Below are 14,900 nucleotides of genomic sequence, written 5' to 3' on the forward strand. Positions count from 1 at the left end.
ACAGTGAGAGGCCTGCGTACCGCAAAAAAAAAAAAAAAAAAAGAGTTTGTGGAAGAACAGCTTAAGACCATCCAGTGGTTGTTCCTACCCACTCAGTGGCCTGAGCAGTGGGAGGTGCAGACCAGCCTTCAGTGGGGCACAGAGGGCACCTGCACACCTTCGGACCAGTCCGCCACCTCAGGCTGAGGAGCAGTGAACTCAGGAGGTGGGGCGGTCCATTCACCCTGAAATTCCTCCTTGGTCACAGCCTTCTCAGCTGCCGCCTGCTGTTCCTTTTCAGTCTCTTCAGGATCTCTGTAGAAGTAGACATCAGGCATGACCTCCCATGGGTGTTCACGGGAGATGGTGCCACGCATGCGCAGAACTTCCCGGGCAAGCATCCACCACATTAGACCCACTGAGTGAGCTCCCTTGTTGTTGCATGGGATGGCGATGTCCACATAATGCAGAGGAGAGTCTGTGTTACACAGAGCAATGGTAGGCAGGTTAACATAAGAGGCCTCTGTGAGAGGCTGGTGGGCAGCCCTGGGATCAGTAATCACCAGAAGTCTTGGCTCCGGAAGGCTGCCCGGCTTTGGTTAGTGACGGTTCCAGGAGTGAAGCGGCAAGCAAGAGGAGTGGCTCCAGTGGCAGCAGCAAACTTCAGGACAGCGCGCTGGCCAGTATTCCTGGAGGAAACGACATTGACATCAGCTGGGTTTTCAATGGCAACAACGGCACGAGCTGCCAACAGAAGCTTCTCCCAGGTTCTCTTCAGATTTACTATGTAGATGCCATCACTTTTCCTTTTGTAGATGTACTGTTCCATTTGGAAGTCTAGGTTGGTGCCACCTAAGTGGGTTCCTGCTGCAAGAAATTTGAGGACATCCTCCTCCTTCTTTTGCAGGACATCAAGGGCTCCAGACATTGTGAAAGTTTCCCTTTAAGTTATGATGGGAATCCAGAACAATGCCGTATGGACCCTTGTCTGACGACGCGGAAAGAAAGCTAGTATTCTGTTTTAAAAAAAATTTTTAATATAATTTTAAAGGTTACATTCCATTTACAGTAAATACAAAATATTGGCTATATTCCCTGTGTTGTACACTACATCCCTGAGCCTATCTTTTTTTTTAAACATCTTTATTGGAGTATAATTGCTTTACAATATTGTGTTAGTTTCTACTGTATAACAAAGTGAATCAGCTATACATATACATATGTCCCCATATCTCCTCCCTCTTGTGTCTCCCTCCCTCCCACCCTCCCTATCCCACCCCTCTAGGTGGTCACAAAGCACCGAGCTGATCTCCCTGTGCTATGTGGCTGCTTCCCGCTAGCTATCTACCTTACGTTTGGTAGTGTATATATGTCCATGCCACTCTCTGACTTTGTCCCAGCTTACCCTTCCCTCTCCCCGTGTCCTCAAGTCCATTCTCTATGTCTGCGTCTTTATTCCTGTCCTGCCCCTAGGTTCTTCAGAACCTTTTTTTTTTTTCGATTCCATATATATGTGTTAGCATACGGTATTTGTTTTTCTCTTTCTGACTTACTTCACTCTGTATGACAGACTCTAGGTCCATCCCCTCACTACAAATAACTCAATTTCGTTTCATTTTATGGCTGAGTAATACTCCATTGTATATATGTGCCATTCTTTATCCATTCATCTGTTGATGGACACTTAGGTTGCTTCCATGTCCTGACTATTGTAAATAGTGCTGCAATGAACATTGCGGTGCATGACTCTTTTTTTTTTTTTTGAATTTTTGAATTTTATTATTTTTTTTATACAGCAGGTTCTTATTAGTCATCAATTTTATACACATCAGTGTATACATGTCAATCCCAATCGCGCAATTCATCACACCACCATCCCCACACTCCCGCGGCTTTCCCCCCTTGGTGTCCATACGTTGGTTCTCTGCATCTGTGTCTCAACTTCTGCCCTGCCAACCGGTTCGTCTGAACCATTTTTCTAGGTTCCACATACATGCGTTAACATACGATACTTGTTTTTCTCTTTCTGACTTACTTCACTCTGTATGACAGTCTCTAGATCCATCCAAGTCTCAACAAATGACCCAATTTCGTTCCTTTTTATGGCTGAGTAATATTCCATTGTATATATGTACCACAACTTCTTTATCCATTAGGCTGTTGATGGGCATTTAGGTTGCTTTCATGACATGGCTATTGTGAATAGTGCTGCAATGAACATTGGGGTGCATGCGTCTCTTTGAACTATGGTTTTCTCTGGATATATGCCCAGTAGTGGGATTGCTGGATCATATGGTAATTCTAGTTTTAGTTTTTTAAGGAACCTCCATACTGTTCTCCATAGTGGCTGTATCAATTTACATTCCCACCAACAGTGCAAGAGGGTTCCCTTTTCTCCACACCCTCTCCAGCATTTGTTGTTTATAGATTTTCTGATGATACCCATTCTAACTAGTGTGAGATGATACCTCAGTGTAGTTTTGGTTTGCATTTCTCTTGAGCCTATCTTACACCCAACAGTCTGTACCTCCCACTCCCCCACCCTGGTATTGCCCCTCCCCCTCCCCGCTGGTCACCACTAGTTTTTTCTCTGTATCTGTGGGCCTGCTTCTTTTTTGTTATATTCACTAGTTTACTGTATTTTTTAGATTACACATATAAGTGATATTCTACAGTATTTGTCTTCTTCTGTCTGACCTATTTCACTTAGCATAATGCCCTCCAGGTCCATCCAGGTTGCTGCAAATGGCAAATTTTCATTGTTTTTTTATGGCTGAGTAGTATTCCATTTATATATATATGTATGCCATAACCTCTTTATCCATTCATCTGTTGATGTACACTTAGGTTGTTTCCATATCTTGGCAATTGTAAATAATGCTGCTATGAACATTGGGTACATGTATCTTTTTGAATTAGTGTTTTGGTTTTTTTCAGCTTTATACCCAGGAGTGGAATTGCTGGGTCGTATGGTAGTTTTATTTTTAGTTTTTTGAGAAACCTCCATACTGTTTTCCACAGTAGCTACACCAGTTTACCTTTCCACCAACAGTGTGAGAGGTTTCTCTTTTCTCCACATTCTCGCCAACATTTGTTATTTGTGGTCTTCCTGTTGATGGTCATTCTGACAGGTGTGAGATGATATCTCATTGTGGTTTTGATTTGCATTTCCCTGATGAGTAGTGATGCTCTAGTATTAATTCTTTAAGTTTACTTGAATGCTAGAAAAGTCCCCTCCCTGTGTGACAGCTGCAGGATCATAATCAAGGGGGGAAGAGGGGACTATTGACAAATGATATTGAAAGTATCAGTGGTGACTCTCTTGGGGCAGTAGAATTTCAGGTGACTTTTAATGTCTTTCTTCATATGTTAAATGATTAGTTGAATTTTAACAGTGAGCCTGAATTGTTTGCACAATCAGTTATCTGTAAATAAATAAAATTAGAACCTTATTGAACACTCTTTTCACAGATAAGTTCCAGAAAGAATAAAGACCAAAATATGTGAAGCACAGCTTTTATATGATTAGAAGGGAATGTACAGATTATCTTCATGACGTTGAGTTAAGCAGAATTTCTTAAGCCAGAAAGTATGAATCGTAAAGGAAAAGGCTTAGAAATTTGCATGTAATTTTTCAATGATGCCAAAATTAAAGTTTAGCTTAAAGATTTGATTGAAAAAACAAGCCACAAACTAGGAGAAGATATTTGTAACATGTATTGCAAAGTATCTAAGAAACACAAGGAAATAAAAAGCAGCAAAACAAAACCCCCAGTTTTTAAGAATGGACAAAAAATATGAAGAGGAAGGAGAAAAGGCAAACAAAATCACCAAAATTCACAAAATGTCCTCCTCCTCACTAAGAGAAACACAAATTAAATTAGATGCCACATTATATCCCTCTGATTGTCTACAAAACGTCAAACTGGACAATATGAGATGCTGGAAAGGAAGTGGAGAAGAGGAACTTGCATATTCTACTAGTGGGAGTGAAAATGAATACAATTGTTTTGATGTCAAATTACCAATATCCAGTAAAGCTGAAAGTTTACATCCCTTGTGACCTAGAAAGTCCTCCTCTAGAGAAACTTGCAGATAAGTGCTAAGAGACAGCTACCAAAAGAACAATCTAAAACCCATCAGAGAGAAATAAAAAATAAAGTTTATATGCCCAAGAACATTAAAATAGCGATTTAAAAAATGAACTAGGTCTCTACGTGTTAACCTTATTAACATAGGTCACTAAAACATACCACTGAAAAGAAAAAAGAAACAGGTTGTAGAAAATTTAAACAGTATGATACAAATTATTTAAAATTTAAAAACCACTATATATTGCCAATGGATACATATACGCTTACAGCAGTGTACTGGAGGACACTCCATGGGGTTGTCTCTGGGGAAAAAAGTGAAAGAAGGCAAAGGAGGAGGGAAGAAAATCGAACTTGAATTTTATTTCAATATTATATTACCTTTATTTTTATTTTTTTTCTGTACGCGGGCCTCTCACTGTTGTGGCCTCTCCCGTTGCGGAGCACAGGCTCCGGACGCGCAGGCTCAGCGGCCATGGCTCACGGGCCCAGCTGCTCCGTGGCATGTGGGATCTTCCCGGACCGGGGCACGAACCCGTGTCCCCTGCATCGGCAGGCGGACTCTCAACCACTGTGCCACCAGGGAAGCCCTATATTACCTTTATTAAAAACACTTATAAAGTATATTGCAAAAGATAAAAGTAATGAACTCAGAGTCTCATTCCTGCTTGTCACAGAGCCTGACCAGCTCACCAGAGTCTCAGGTATCCCGGGGTTCCAGGAAGAGAACCTGCAGGGCCCTTGGGTGAGGCTGCACCTCAGTAATGGGAATGGAGCACAGCTCCAGCGTAAATTTCTTGTTTTTTTTTCATTTTAGTTTTTAAGGTTTTTTTGGTATTGAAATATAGCTGATTTACAGTGTTTCAGGTGCACAGCAAAGTGATTCAGTTATACAAGTATATATATTCTTTTTCATATTCTTTTCTATTATAGGTTATTATAGTTCACTGTGCTATACAGTAGGTCCTTATTGTTTATCTATTTTATGTATAGTACAATAGTGTGTATCTGTTAATCCCAAACTCCTAATTTGTCCCTCTCCCCTCTTCCCACTTTGGTAACCATAAGTTTGTTTTCTATGTCTGTGAGTCTCTTTCTGTTTTGTAAACAAGTTCATTTGTATCATTTTTTTAGATTCCTCGTATAAGTGATATCATGTGATATTTGCCTTTCTCTGTCTGACTTACTTCACTTAGTATGATCATCTCTAGGTCCATCCCTGTTGCTGCAAATGGCATTACTTCATTCTTTCTTCTGGCTAAGTAATATTCCATTGTACATATGTACCACATCTTCTTTACCCATTCATCTGTTTATGGACACTTAGGTGCTTCCATGTCTTGGCTATTGTAAACAGTGCTGCTGTGGACACTGGGGTGCATTTATCTTTTTGAATTAGAGTTTTCATATTTTCTGGGTATATGTCCAGGCAGCCTCAATTTCTGTTTGCAGTTATGACGTGGATCAAATGCTACTGGACGCCCAGCATGAACCTAGATGATGTCACCCCCAGTGTCCACTGTGATGACCCACAAGATACTAGTAGTTTCTGAACTAGACTCCCACAGTGTTGGAGGAAAAACAGCCCTCAGCCCGAAGAAGATTATATCGAGAGAAGAAATTGAAAACCTTTTGAAGAAAAACTCAGATTGGACAGCGGATAGGTCAAGTCGGTCTGAAAACATCCCCCCCACCCCCGCCTCCAGAAAACTGCCTTTAAACATCTTTAAACACCAAACAAAGCACACAGCCTCTCTCGGCAGGAGGAGCGTGTGTCTTAGGAAGAAAGGGGACATTTTCTCAGCAGAATTTCTAAGTGTTTTCCTTCCATCTCTGCTGCTCTCACATCACTGGCCAGTGGCTTGGGGACTGTATTGGAAAGCATCTGGCCACCAGTGTCTTTTGATGGAGACTTGGACTCTGGCTATTGCACACGGTGGAGATTGTCTACTAAAGGCTACACTGAACTCTGCTATTTATTCTTTGCGAAGCAGGAACTAGAAAACCAAGGTGCAAATCAAACTCCACAGTAGAGTTTAGATGCCAAAATGTGTTTGCTTTCACAGTGTAATGGCTTCAGCTTCCAACGGATAGGCGACAGGGACGTGTCAGCATTCTGTCAGAGACACCTGCTCAATCTGTTTCAGGCCCCTCATCAGTTAACCTCGTCCTTTGTGCTGAGCTTTTGGGGGCTCTGAGAATCAATGTTAATCTAAGCAAATCTGTGTCTACATTTAAAAAACTAGAAATTGAAGAAAATAAATAAATCTTTGCCAAATCCATCAGAGATTACTGTATTTGCATGTGGTTTAAAATCAAACCTTATAAAAGCTTTTTGATTAAGCCAGAAAAAAGTAATTTATTTAAAAATAAATATTTGTACTCCCACCGTGTTACTGGGAACCTTTCAGTCTTGGTTTGGGTGATAATGCCTGGAGTCAGCTGCAGCAGTGGAAGTGACCCTATTTGGGGCTTTTGCTGTTGGAGAGCTGGGAGAGCTCAGGAGGTCAAGAGGCCAAAACAAGAGCATACCCACCTCTCCTGGGACCTTGCTTGGGGCACAGGTGGGGCTTGGTTGGGTGATTGAAACCTTCTCCCAGCTTTGTTGAAGGAAACCAGGCTCTGTGTTGATTCATAGGTGTTAGCAACTGTTTTATTTGTCAATATTCTAAAAATTTATTGAGAACTCTAAATCATTTAAAAAACTCATCTCTCAACTCAAAGATAAGGCAAAGGTGTATGTAAGAAAAGTACAGCTTGTATTTTTCCTCTCTAGATGTCTAGGTCAGTTTAAGTATGTTCAAGTCAAGCATCATAAATGTTGTGATAAATAGCTACCTTTCTCAGAAGATTCCTCTGGTTTTTGTAACCTCCCCTCCTGTCTAACAGGCTTAATACAAATTTAGCTTGATAAGTGTGTCTTGGAAATGGAACATTCCACAAGTCCTATGTATTAGTCATTACCTGAAGCACCCACAGTTATGTACTTATGAAGTCCTTTGACAGATCCCTGGACACAGGGCTGATAATTAGCAGGCATTGACATCCACTCTGCACACTGGCCATGGTCCACCTTGATCATTTAGTACCTGAACCTCACTGTGTACCTGAGTTCAACACTGTGCCTTGAAGGTCATTATGGCCCCTGATCACGGGTCTTGGCAGATTTACTGTCTCAGTGCTGAAATCTGGTAGAGCCCTTCCAAGTCCACTGTTTCTCCAGCCTTCCTCTCCCCATTGCTGGAGCAATCTGGTCCTTGTCACCAGCCTTGACCTCAGCCAGTCTCCAGGACAAATCCGACTTTAGGCAGGAAGCATCTAGACCTCGATCCTCATCACCCTGCCTTCAGTGCTGAACCTCTAGTGGGGATACACGAGCTGACACCCTGCCAACCTCTGCGGCTCCCCTTCCCCACCGCCTCTCTCTGCCCCACCTGTCTGGTGCATGCACGCACGCGCACACCTGTTCTCAGGTGTGACGGCCTGCTGAACATCCCATTCATGACTTCAGCCCTGCTGCTTCCTCCCTCCTCTGCCTGGGATGCATCATTTCAGCAGAAGCAGTTGGCTGGTACAAGGAAGCAGCGTGACTAAGAAAGGATGGGATGGGGTTCCTTGACCATCCATGTTTCTGAGAACACCCTTACCTTCTTTCTGTGTTCAAAGCAAGTTCTGTTTCCAGGGGGCCTGCGTGGCCTCTCCAGGCTGCCCCAGCTTACTCAGGCAGAGAAAGAACACACTTACCTCGTGCTCCCACTTCACATTTTATTGCTAAAACCCTTCCACAACTTCGTGAGGGAGGAACCGTTATCGTCATTCTACTGATGAGGAAGCTGAGCTCAGAAAAGCTGAACAAGTCACCCTTCTGGAAAGCTGGGACCTGGCTCCAAACCAGAGAGTCTCTGATTCCAGAGCCCTTTGTCACTGTCCCCAAGGCCCTGGTCTTAGACTCACTTCTATTTTGTTCTGTAGCCTGAGTTCATGTAGCTATTTATCACTAAACCGCTGGTTTAGTGAATAACAAAGCCTGTCCCTCTTAGGACTTTTTCCACATGGGTTACAGATTTAACAAAATATTATGCCAATTTAGAAAGTAGTCACGGAAAGAGGAAGTTTACTATTGTAGCAACCTAAACAAATACTTGATTGAATGAATGTCAGCCAGGCGATCCCCACATTGGCTCTGGTGTATTCATTATTCAATACCTTTCAAAATGCTAATCTGAGAAAACCTATAACGTGGACAAACAGAAAGGGTATCCAGTAAAATCTGCACTTGCTGTTACCATCAGCTTGATCTTTATAGCACAGTCATTGGGCAAATAGAATTTAGAATCTGGGTTTATCTAGAGAGGGTCACTAGCAAGGATTGAGGTGCTGCATGTACTCTGAGGTGTGGCATGTCACAGAGATTTTGAGTTGGAGTTTAGCAGAAGAGTGAATCCATGTGGAAATTACTGCAAACCCTTTTCTACACAATGCAAGCTATACATTTTTGTAAGCCCTTGGAAGTCTAGGGTTGCAGTGGGTTTTAAGAATGTGCCTTTGTTTACCTCAGATGAAATGCTGGTTAGAAAAGAAGGTTCTCTTATTCAGAGAAATTAATCCTTGGCCTGATACACCTTCTCCCATTTCTCTCTGTCTCCCCACCCCCACCCCCCTTTCTCTCTATCTCCATTTCTATCATTTCCTCTATCTCAGAGAAGAGTGGTTTCCTGACTCTTTCCTGAAGTGGGGATATGTCTCCTCTAACCTTTTTTATTAGCAGGATCAGTTTAGGAGGTTAGCTATTTGCCACCTGGATCTTTTAGCTGGTCTGTAACAACACTTATCTTTCACCTCTTTCAGGTGAAAACTTGTCCCCAAGAAACCCTATTTAAGGCAAACCCCTACAAATACATCAGATATTTGTGGAAAGTCACACACATTACTGGACAATTCAGCCCTCTTATTCTGTTTTGGGTGATTTACACCATGCATAGTGATACTTGCATTCCTAGATGCTGACAGATGAGGAAGAATCAGACTGTGTGCTTCGTAAGAACGACAGGGGATTCCCAAGAGCTACAAATTCTGCAAAACAAATCCCTTAAGTAAATAATGGAAAATGATAGTTCATTTTAAGTTCTTTGAAAAGTTGAAAAGTGATGCAAAAGGAAAGGGCTCATCTGTTCTTAGTCAGCTTTTGACCTTTGACTATATAAACACAAGAATCGCATTGGGCTCCAGCTAGGAAACAGCATTACCACTCTGCTCCCCAGATGAACAAAATGAGTCTTTTCGTTAAGTTTTACAGAGTGTACTAGAGCACCATTTCACAGAACATTACATTTAATAATTTATTCTTAAAGAATAGGGCAGTTGTTAAGAGCTTGGCCATCTCAGTAACTTTTCTTTTTTTAAAGTGAGGAGATTGGACCAGATCTTTTCTAGTCTTTCCTGCTCTGAAATGCTGATACCAGGACTCATCAAATCAGCTGTCTCCGAATCTGTACTACCATTCCTGTCCTTCCACCGCCCTGGAACCACAGCTCCTTGTCTTGACATTAACACACACAAGTGGCACACAGTGTGCAAGTCGTGCCAAAAGCACCCCCCTTCCATGAAGGACCATGAAGGCCCAGCACGGGGATCAAGTGCCTTTGTTACTGTGCCCTGGTATTACCCAGTAGGAAGTGGGCCCCAGAGGAAGTGGGGATACGTCTCCTCTAACCTTTTCTATTAGCAGAATCAGTTTAGGAGGTTAGTTATTTGCCACCTGGACCTTTTAGCTGCTCTCTAACAACACTTACCTTTCACCTCTTTCAGGTGAAAACTTGTCCCCAAGAAACCCTATTTAAGGCAAACCCATACAAAGCCTTCAAGTGTCGGTGGACATGAACTCCCCCAGTTAAGACTTGGCACCCTCCCTCTAAGTTCCCATTCATCCTGCACATACACTTTATTTTTAATCATCATTTCCCTGCAGTGTGTAAGGTCTTCCCAAGAAGGGACTATGATCTTCCGCATCTCCATCTTCAGAGCCCTGGAGCCTAGCCCATTAATAGGGGCTGAAAATACATTTGTACAGCACATGAATGAATGAAAGTCTTTCCTGACCCATTTCACTCTGCTCGGACCACTCTTTCACTATGCAGCTTAGGCTATTTATACCAACCACACAAGAATATGAAGCAAATGAAGTAAAGAGATGCAAGATCATTTTTCTTAGTCAAGGAATATTTTATATAAGCAAGGAGCATTGGCTGTTTAAACAGATTTTCTATGAATACTTTTGTAACTGGTCAAGGAAGACATGAATTCAGATACGCACAGCGATTTTAAGGAGTCTAGAGCTGCTGCTTCTGCCTAGAATTAAAACTCCCCAAAGAGCCTAAGAAATGGTCCATCTCCCTCTTCTCAGCCCTAAATGAAGACCTGAACAAAAATCAGTAACAGGTAAAGAAGCAGTTCTGAAGGTTTTCATCCACTAAAAAGAAGTGAGTATAAAAGAAAACTATTTTAAAAAAAGAAAATTATTCATTTTTAACTTTTTTTCTTAATTAGACTTTCTCAAAATGAACACAGCTTTATTTTTCATGTAATGGAAATAACACGTTAATTGAAATAAATTCAGACAGTACAAAGGGTATAAAGAAAAAAATGAAAATTATCTTTAATCCCATCACCCAGAGAGATTTAACATTTTGATATGTACCTTTCTGCATTTTTTTCCATGCACATACAAAAAGTGTGATCATGTTATACATAACACTCTGTAAAATTTTTAAAATTAAACTTAATCTATCATGGGCATTTTTCCTTTATGATAAATGCCGATCTTTATTATTATTTTTAAATCTGTAGCCATTGTATGGCTGCACTGTAATTTGTTTAATCAGTTCTCTGTTGATGACGATCATTTACATGGCTGCTAGGGTTTCAGTATTATGAATAATACTGTGAGGTACATACAACTTCATAGACTTCTCCAGTTATTTCCTTAGAATAAGTTAACAGAGGTAAAATTGCTGGGTAAAAGGTTTGCATATTAAGAAACTGAGTACAGTGGACTTCCCTGACAGTCCAGTGGTTGGGACTTTGCCTTCCAATGCGGCCGGCGGGGATCAGGGGTGGGGTTGGGGGTTGGTGCGGGTTCGATCCCTGGTCGGGGAGCTGGGGTCTCGCGTGCCTCGCGGCCAAAAGGCCAAGATGTAGAACGGAGGCAATACTGTAACAAATTCAATGAAGTCTTTAAAAATGGTCCACATCAAAAAAATCTTTTAAAATAAAAAGAAACTGAGTACATATTGCCAAATTACTCTCTGGAGAGGCTGGTCTTATTTACATTGCTACCACCGCAGGATGAGAGGTTGTTGCTCCACACATTACCCATACCAGCAATTAGCAGTCTTAAAATTTTGCCAATCTGTTAGGCAAATATTGTATTCATTGTTTTTCTTTTTCTTTTTTTTTTTTTTTTTTTGCAGTACGCGGGCCTCTCACTGTTGTGGCCTCTCCCGTTGCGGAGCACAGGTTCCGGACGCGCAGGCTCAGCGGCCATGGCTCACGGGCCTAGCTGCTCCACGGCATGTGGGATCTTCCCGGACCGGGGCACGAACCCGTGTCCCCTGCATCGGCAGGCGGACTCTCAACCACTGCGCCACCAAGGAAGCCCTGTATTCATTGTTGTTTAATTACTTTGATTACTTGACCAGGAAGCACTGATCATATTCTGAGAAAAAATTTCACTTAAGCAATGGAAGCCACTAGGTTCAGTCTCACATTAGGGAAGTAACAAGTCACCTGAATATGTTAATGGCTTAGGTGACATTCTGCTTACTATTTTTTCTATTTCTATTTTTATTTTTAATTAATTAATTTTATTCTTGGCTGCACTGGGTCTTAGGTGCGGCACGTGGGATCTTAATCGTGGCATCCGGGAACTTTCATTGCTGCCCGCGGGCTTCTCTCTAGTTGTGGCATACACGTTTTCTCTCTCTAGTTGTGGTGCGCAGGCTCCAGGGCACGTGGGCTCTGTAGTTTGCGGCACGCGGGCTCTCTTGTTGAGGCTTGCCCGCTGAGTTGCTCTGCGGCACGTGGGATCTTCCCAGACCAGGGCTCGAACCCGCATCCCCTGCGTTGGAAGGCGGATTCTTTACCCCTGGACCACCAGGGAAGTCCCGGCTTATTATTTTTTTTAAACAGTCTGCTCTTGAAGTCCTTAAGTTACTGGCTGTTCTGATTTTCATTCCTGTTTGGTCCTACACATCCACAGTTAACTCGAAGAGAAGTTGGAAGGACCATGAAGAAATGATTCACTGCCCTTATCCCCCCTCACCCAGGTGTAAAACAGCATGAAACAGCTGAGCACTTCAGTGTACCACTGTGACCAGTGACTCTTCTTTGCATCTTCAAATTTCCTGCTTGAAGAACCCCCCCAACCCTGCCTCCTAAAACTCTCTCTTACTCACCCAGCAGTAACCTCATCCCTTTTTTTCCTTCCTTTGAGTTTTGACTTCATAACAACTGGCTCTCAGTTGCTCCTCTTCGCTTAAAGCGGGACTGGGCCTGCATTTCACATTATTCATTAGAAAACCAGGCGAGGCAGGCCGGTTGGCATTATTAGCCGGCAGGGTACACAGTGATCTGCGGGAGGCTGCCTTAGTAAGTAGGATGTGACTTAGGAGATCTTTGCAATTTAGAATTTCTGACTAAAAAGTTCCATGGATGAGGCGAACCACCTGTTAGATACTGGAAAGAACTTTTTGCCAGGAACCACCTTAATCATTTTCCATAAACTGAATGGTTTAATGTTCCAATTATACTTTCAGAAATTGAGGACCAAACCTTCACAGAATCTAGTAAGTGATGAGGTCAGAATTCAAATCCAAGTCCCTCTGATGACAAAGCTCATGGTTTCCATGATCCATGTCCTCAGTAGCCCCAATTTGTGATGCTTCAAATGGAGAAGTCATAGGGTTTGCAGAGCCAAAGTTCCCACATTTGGTCATTCCCCCCAACTTTATTCTAGCTCCCCTGGCGCCCAATGCCCCATCTCCCACCCCCCAAACACATGCATTCTTTTTTTTTTTTACTGTTTTATTTATTTATTTAGGCTGTGCCGGGTCTTAGTTGCAGCACGCAGAATCTTTTAGTTGCAGCATGTGGACTTCTTAGTTGCGGCATGCGGGATCTAGTTCCCCGACCAGGGATCAAACCCAGGCCCCCTGCTTTGGGAGCGCAGAGTCTTACCCACTGGACCACCAGGGAAGTCCCAAACACATGCATTCTTTAATTAAAGGGTTGGCCACTATAGTTAGGGCCAACTTCCCTGGGCTTATGGCAATAGCACTAACTTAGAATAGTGGAATATACTCTAACCAGGCAGCCATAATGTCCATTACATGTACGTAATCAAGCCAGCTTCAATCAAGCCTACAGGGTTAGGTTACTAACATTTGAAATCACTGATGTCCGTGTGGGTCTGTGCTCAGAAACAATGACTTTGAAAGTGGGAGGGGGACACCCTTGGCGGTCCAGCGGTTAAGACTTTGCCTTCCAATGCAGGAGGTATGGGTTCGATCCCTGGTTGGGGAGCTAAGATCCCACATGCCTCCCGGCCCAAAAACCAAAACATAAAACAGAAGCAATATTGTAACAAATTCAATAAAGACTTTAAAAATGGTCCACATCAAAAAAAAAAAAAAAAAAAAGAAAAGAAAAAAAGTGGGAGGAAGAGCAGGGATTTTTCAAAGAGTCCCCACAATTCTAGCCTAAGGACTTTGGGAAGAATAGTTGATTGTGCAGTGGGATGGCTCTAGAAATGAACTCACATTACTGGGTGTAAGAGATATTAATCCCGACATTTGCACTTGAGAATTATTTGGGTTAACGGTAAGTCAGAGTCACCTGGGCATTAACAAATCTTTTGGACTGCTGAACAGAGTGGTGTCACACTTACCGGCGGTTGAATGTTGAACTAAAAGCCTTTTACTTTCTGTATCATTGCTGAAAAAGTTTTAACAGGCTAGACAGTCCCTTAACCCTGATCCTTAATATTTTAAGGATGACTCTTTGCACTCTTTGGTTTTACTCCTAAGTAACAGAAATTAGGGACACCTGCTAAATCCTTGCTTACTGTTAGACACCAATGAAATATACACGTTCTCTACAGATTGTCACCTCCAAAGAGACTGCTCTACCGTGGAACCCCATGCTAACACCTACTCTAAGCTAGGTACTTTTTTTTTTTTTGCGGTACGCGGGCCTCTCACTGCTGTGGCCCCTCCCGCTGCAGAGCACAGGCTCTGGACGCGCAGGCCCAGCGGCCACGGCTCACGGGCCCAGCCGCTCGGCGGCATGTGGGATCCTCCCGGACCAGGGCACGAACCCGTGTCCCCTGCACCGGCAGGTGGACTCTCAACCACTGCGCCACCAGGGAAGCCCCTAAGCTAGGTACTTTTAAAAGCATTTCATAGGTGCTTCATGTCATTTTTACAGGTGTTTCATAATGTCTGCTGGAGGAACATCTGGGACCCTTCCTTAAAAGGTAAGAGCTTTTTCTCCCTGGAGTGTTGTCATCTGCATACGGTCCTTGGAACTGCTGCAGCCATCTTGTAACAATCATAGCAGTCCTAGCTGAGCATGGAGGAGTAAAAGATGGAAGGCACTCAAGTTTTTAAGGACATCCTTGAGTAACTGAATTATCTAATATTGGAACTTCTCTACCTCTGGAATTCTTTTCATGGGAGATCATGAACCCAGTACTGTTTAATCTACTTCAGTTAGGTTTCCTGTTACTTGTATGGAAAAGCACTCTCACTGATACACATGCATGTAAGTCTAAAT

At 42.7% G+C, this 14,900-nt stretch overlaps 1 pseudogene; it reads right to left on the bottom strand.

Annotated features, from left to right (window-relative positions):
* Positions 1-61: 61 nt before the first annotated feature.
* On the bottom strand, positions 62-907 carry LOC114899746 (annotated as a pseudogene).
* Positions 908-14,900: the final 13,993 nt, after the last annotated feature.

Source organism: Monodon monoceros, unplaced genomic scaffold (assembly GCF_005190385.1).
Source record: "Monodon monoceros isolate NGI ecotype Baffin Bay Population unplaced genomic scaffold, NGI_Narwhal_1 Super_Scaffold_1, whole genome shotgun sequence".
NCBI classification, from domain to species: Eukaryota; Metazoa; Chordata; class Mammalia; order Artiodactyla; family Monodontidae; genus Monodon; species Monodon monoceros.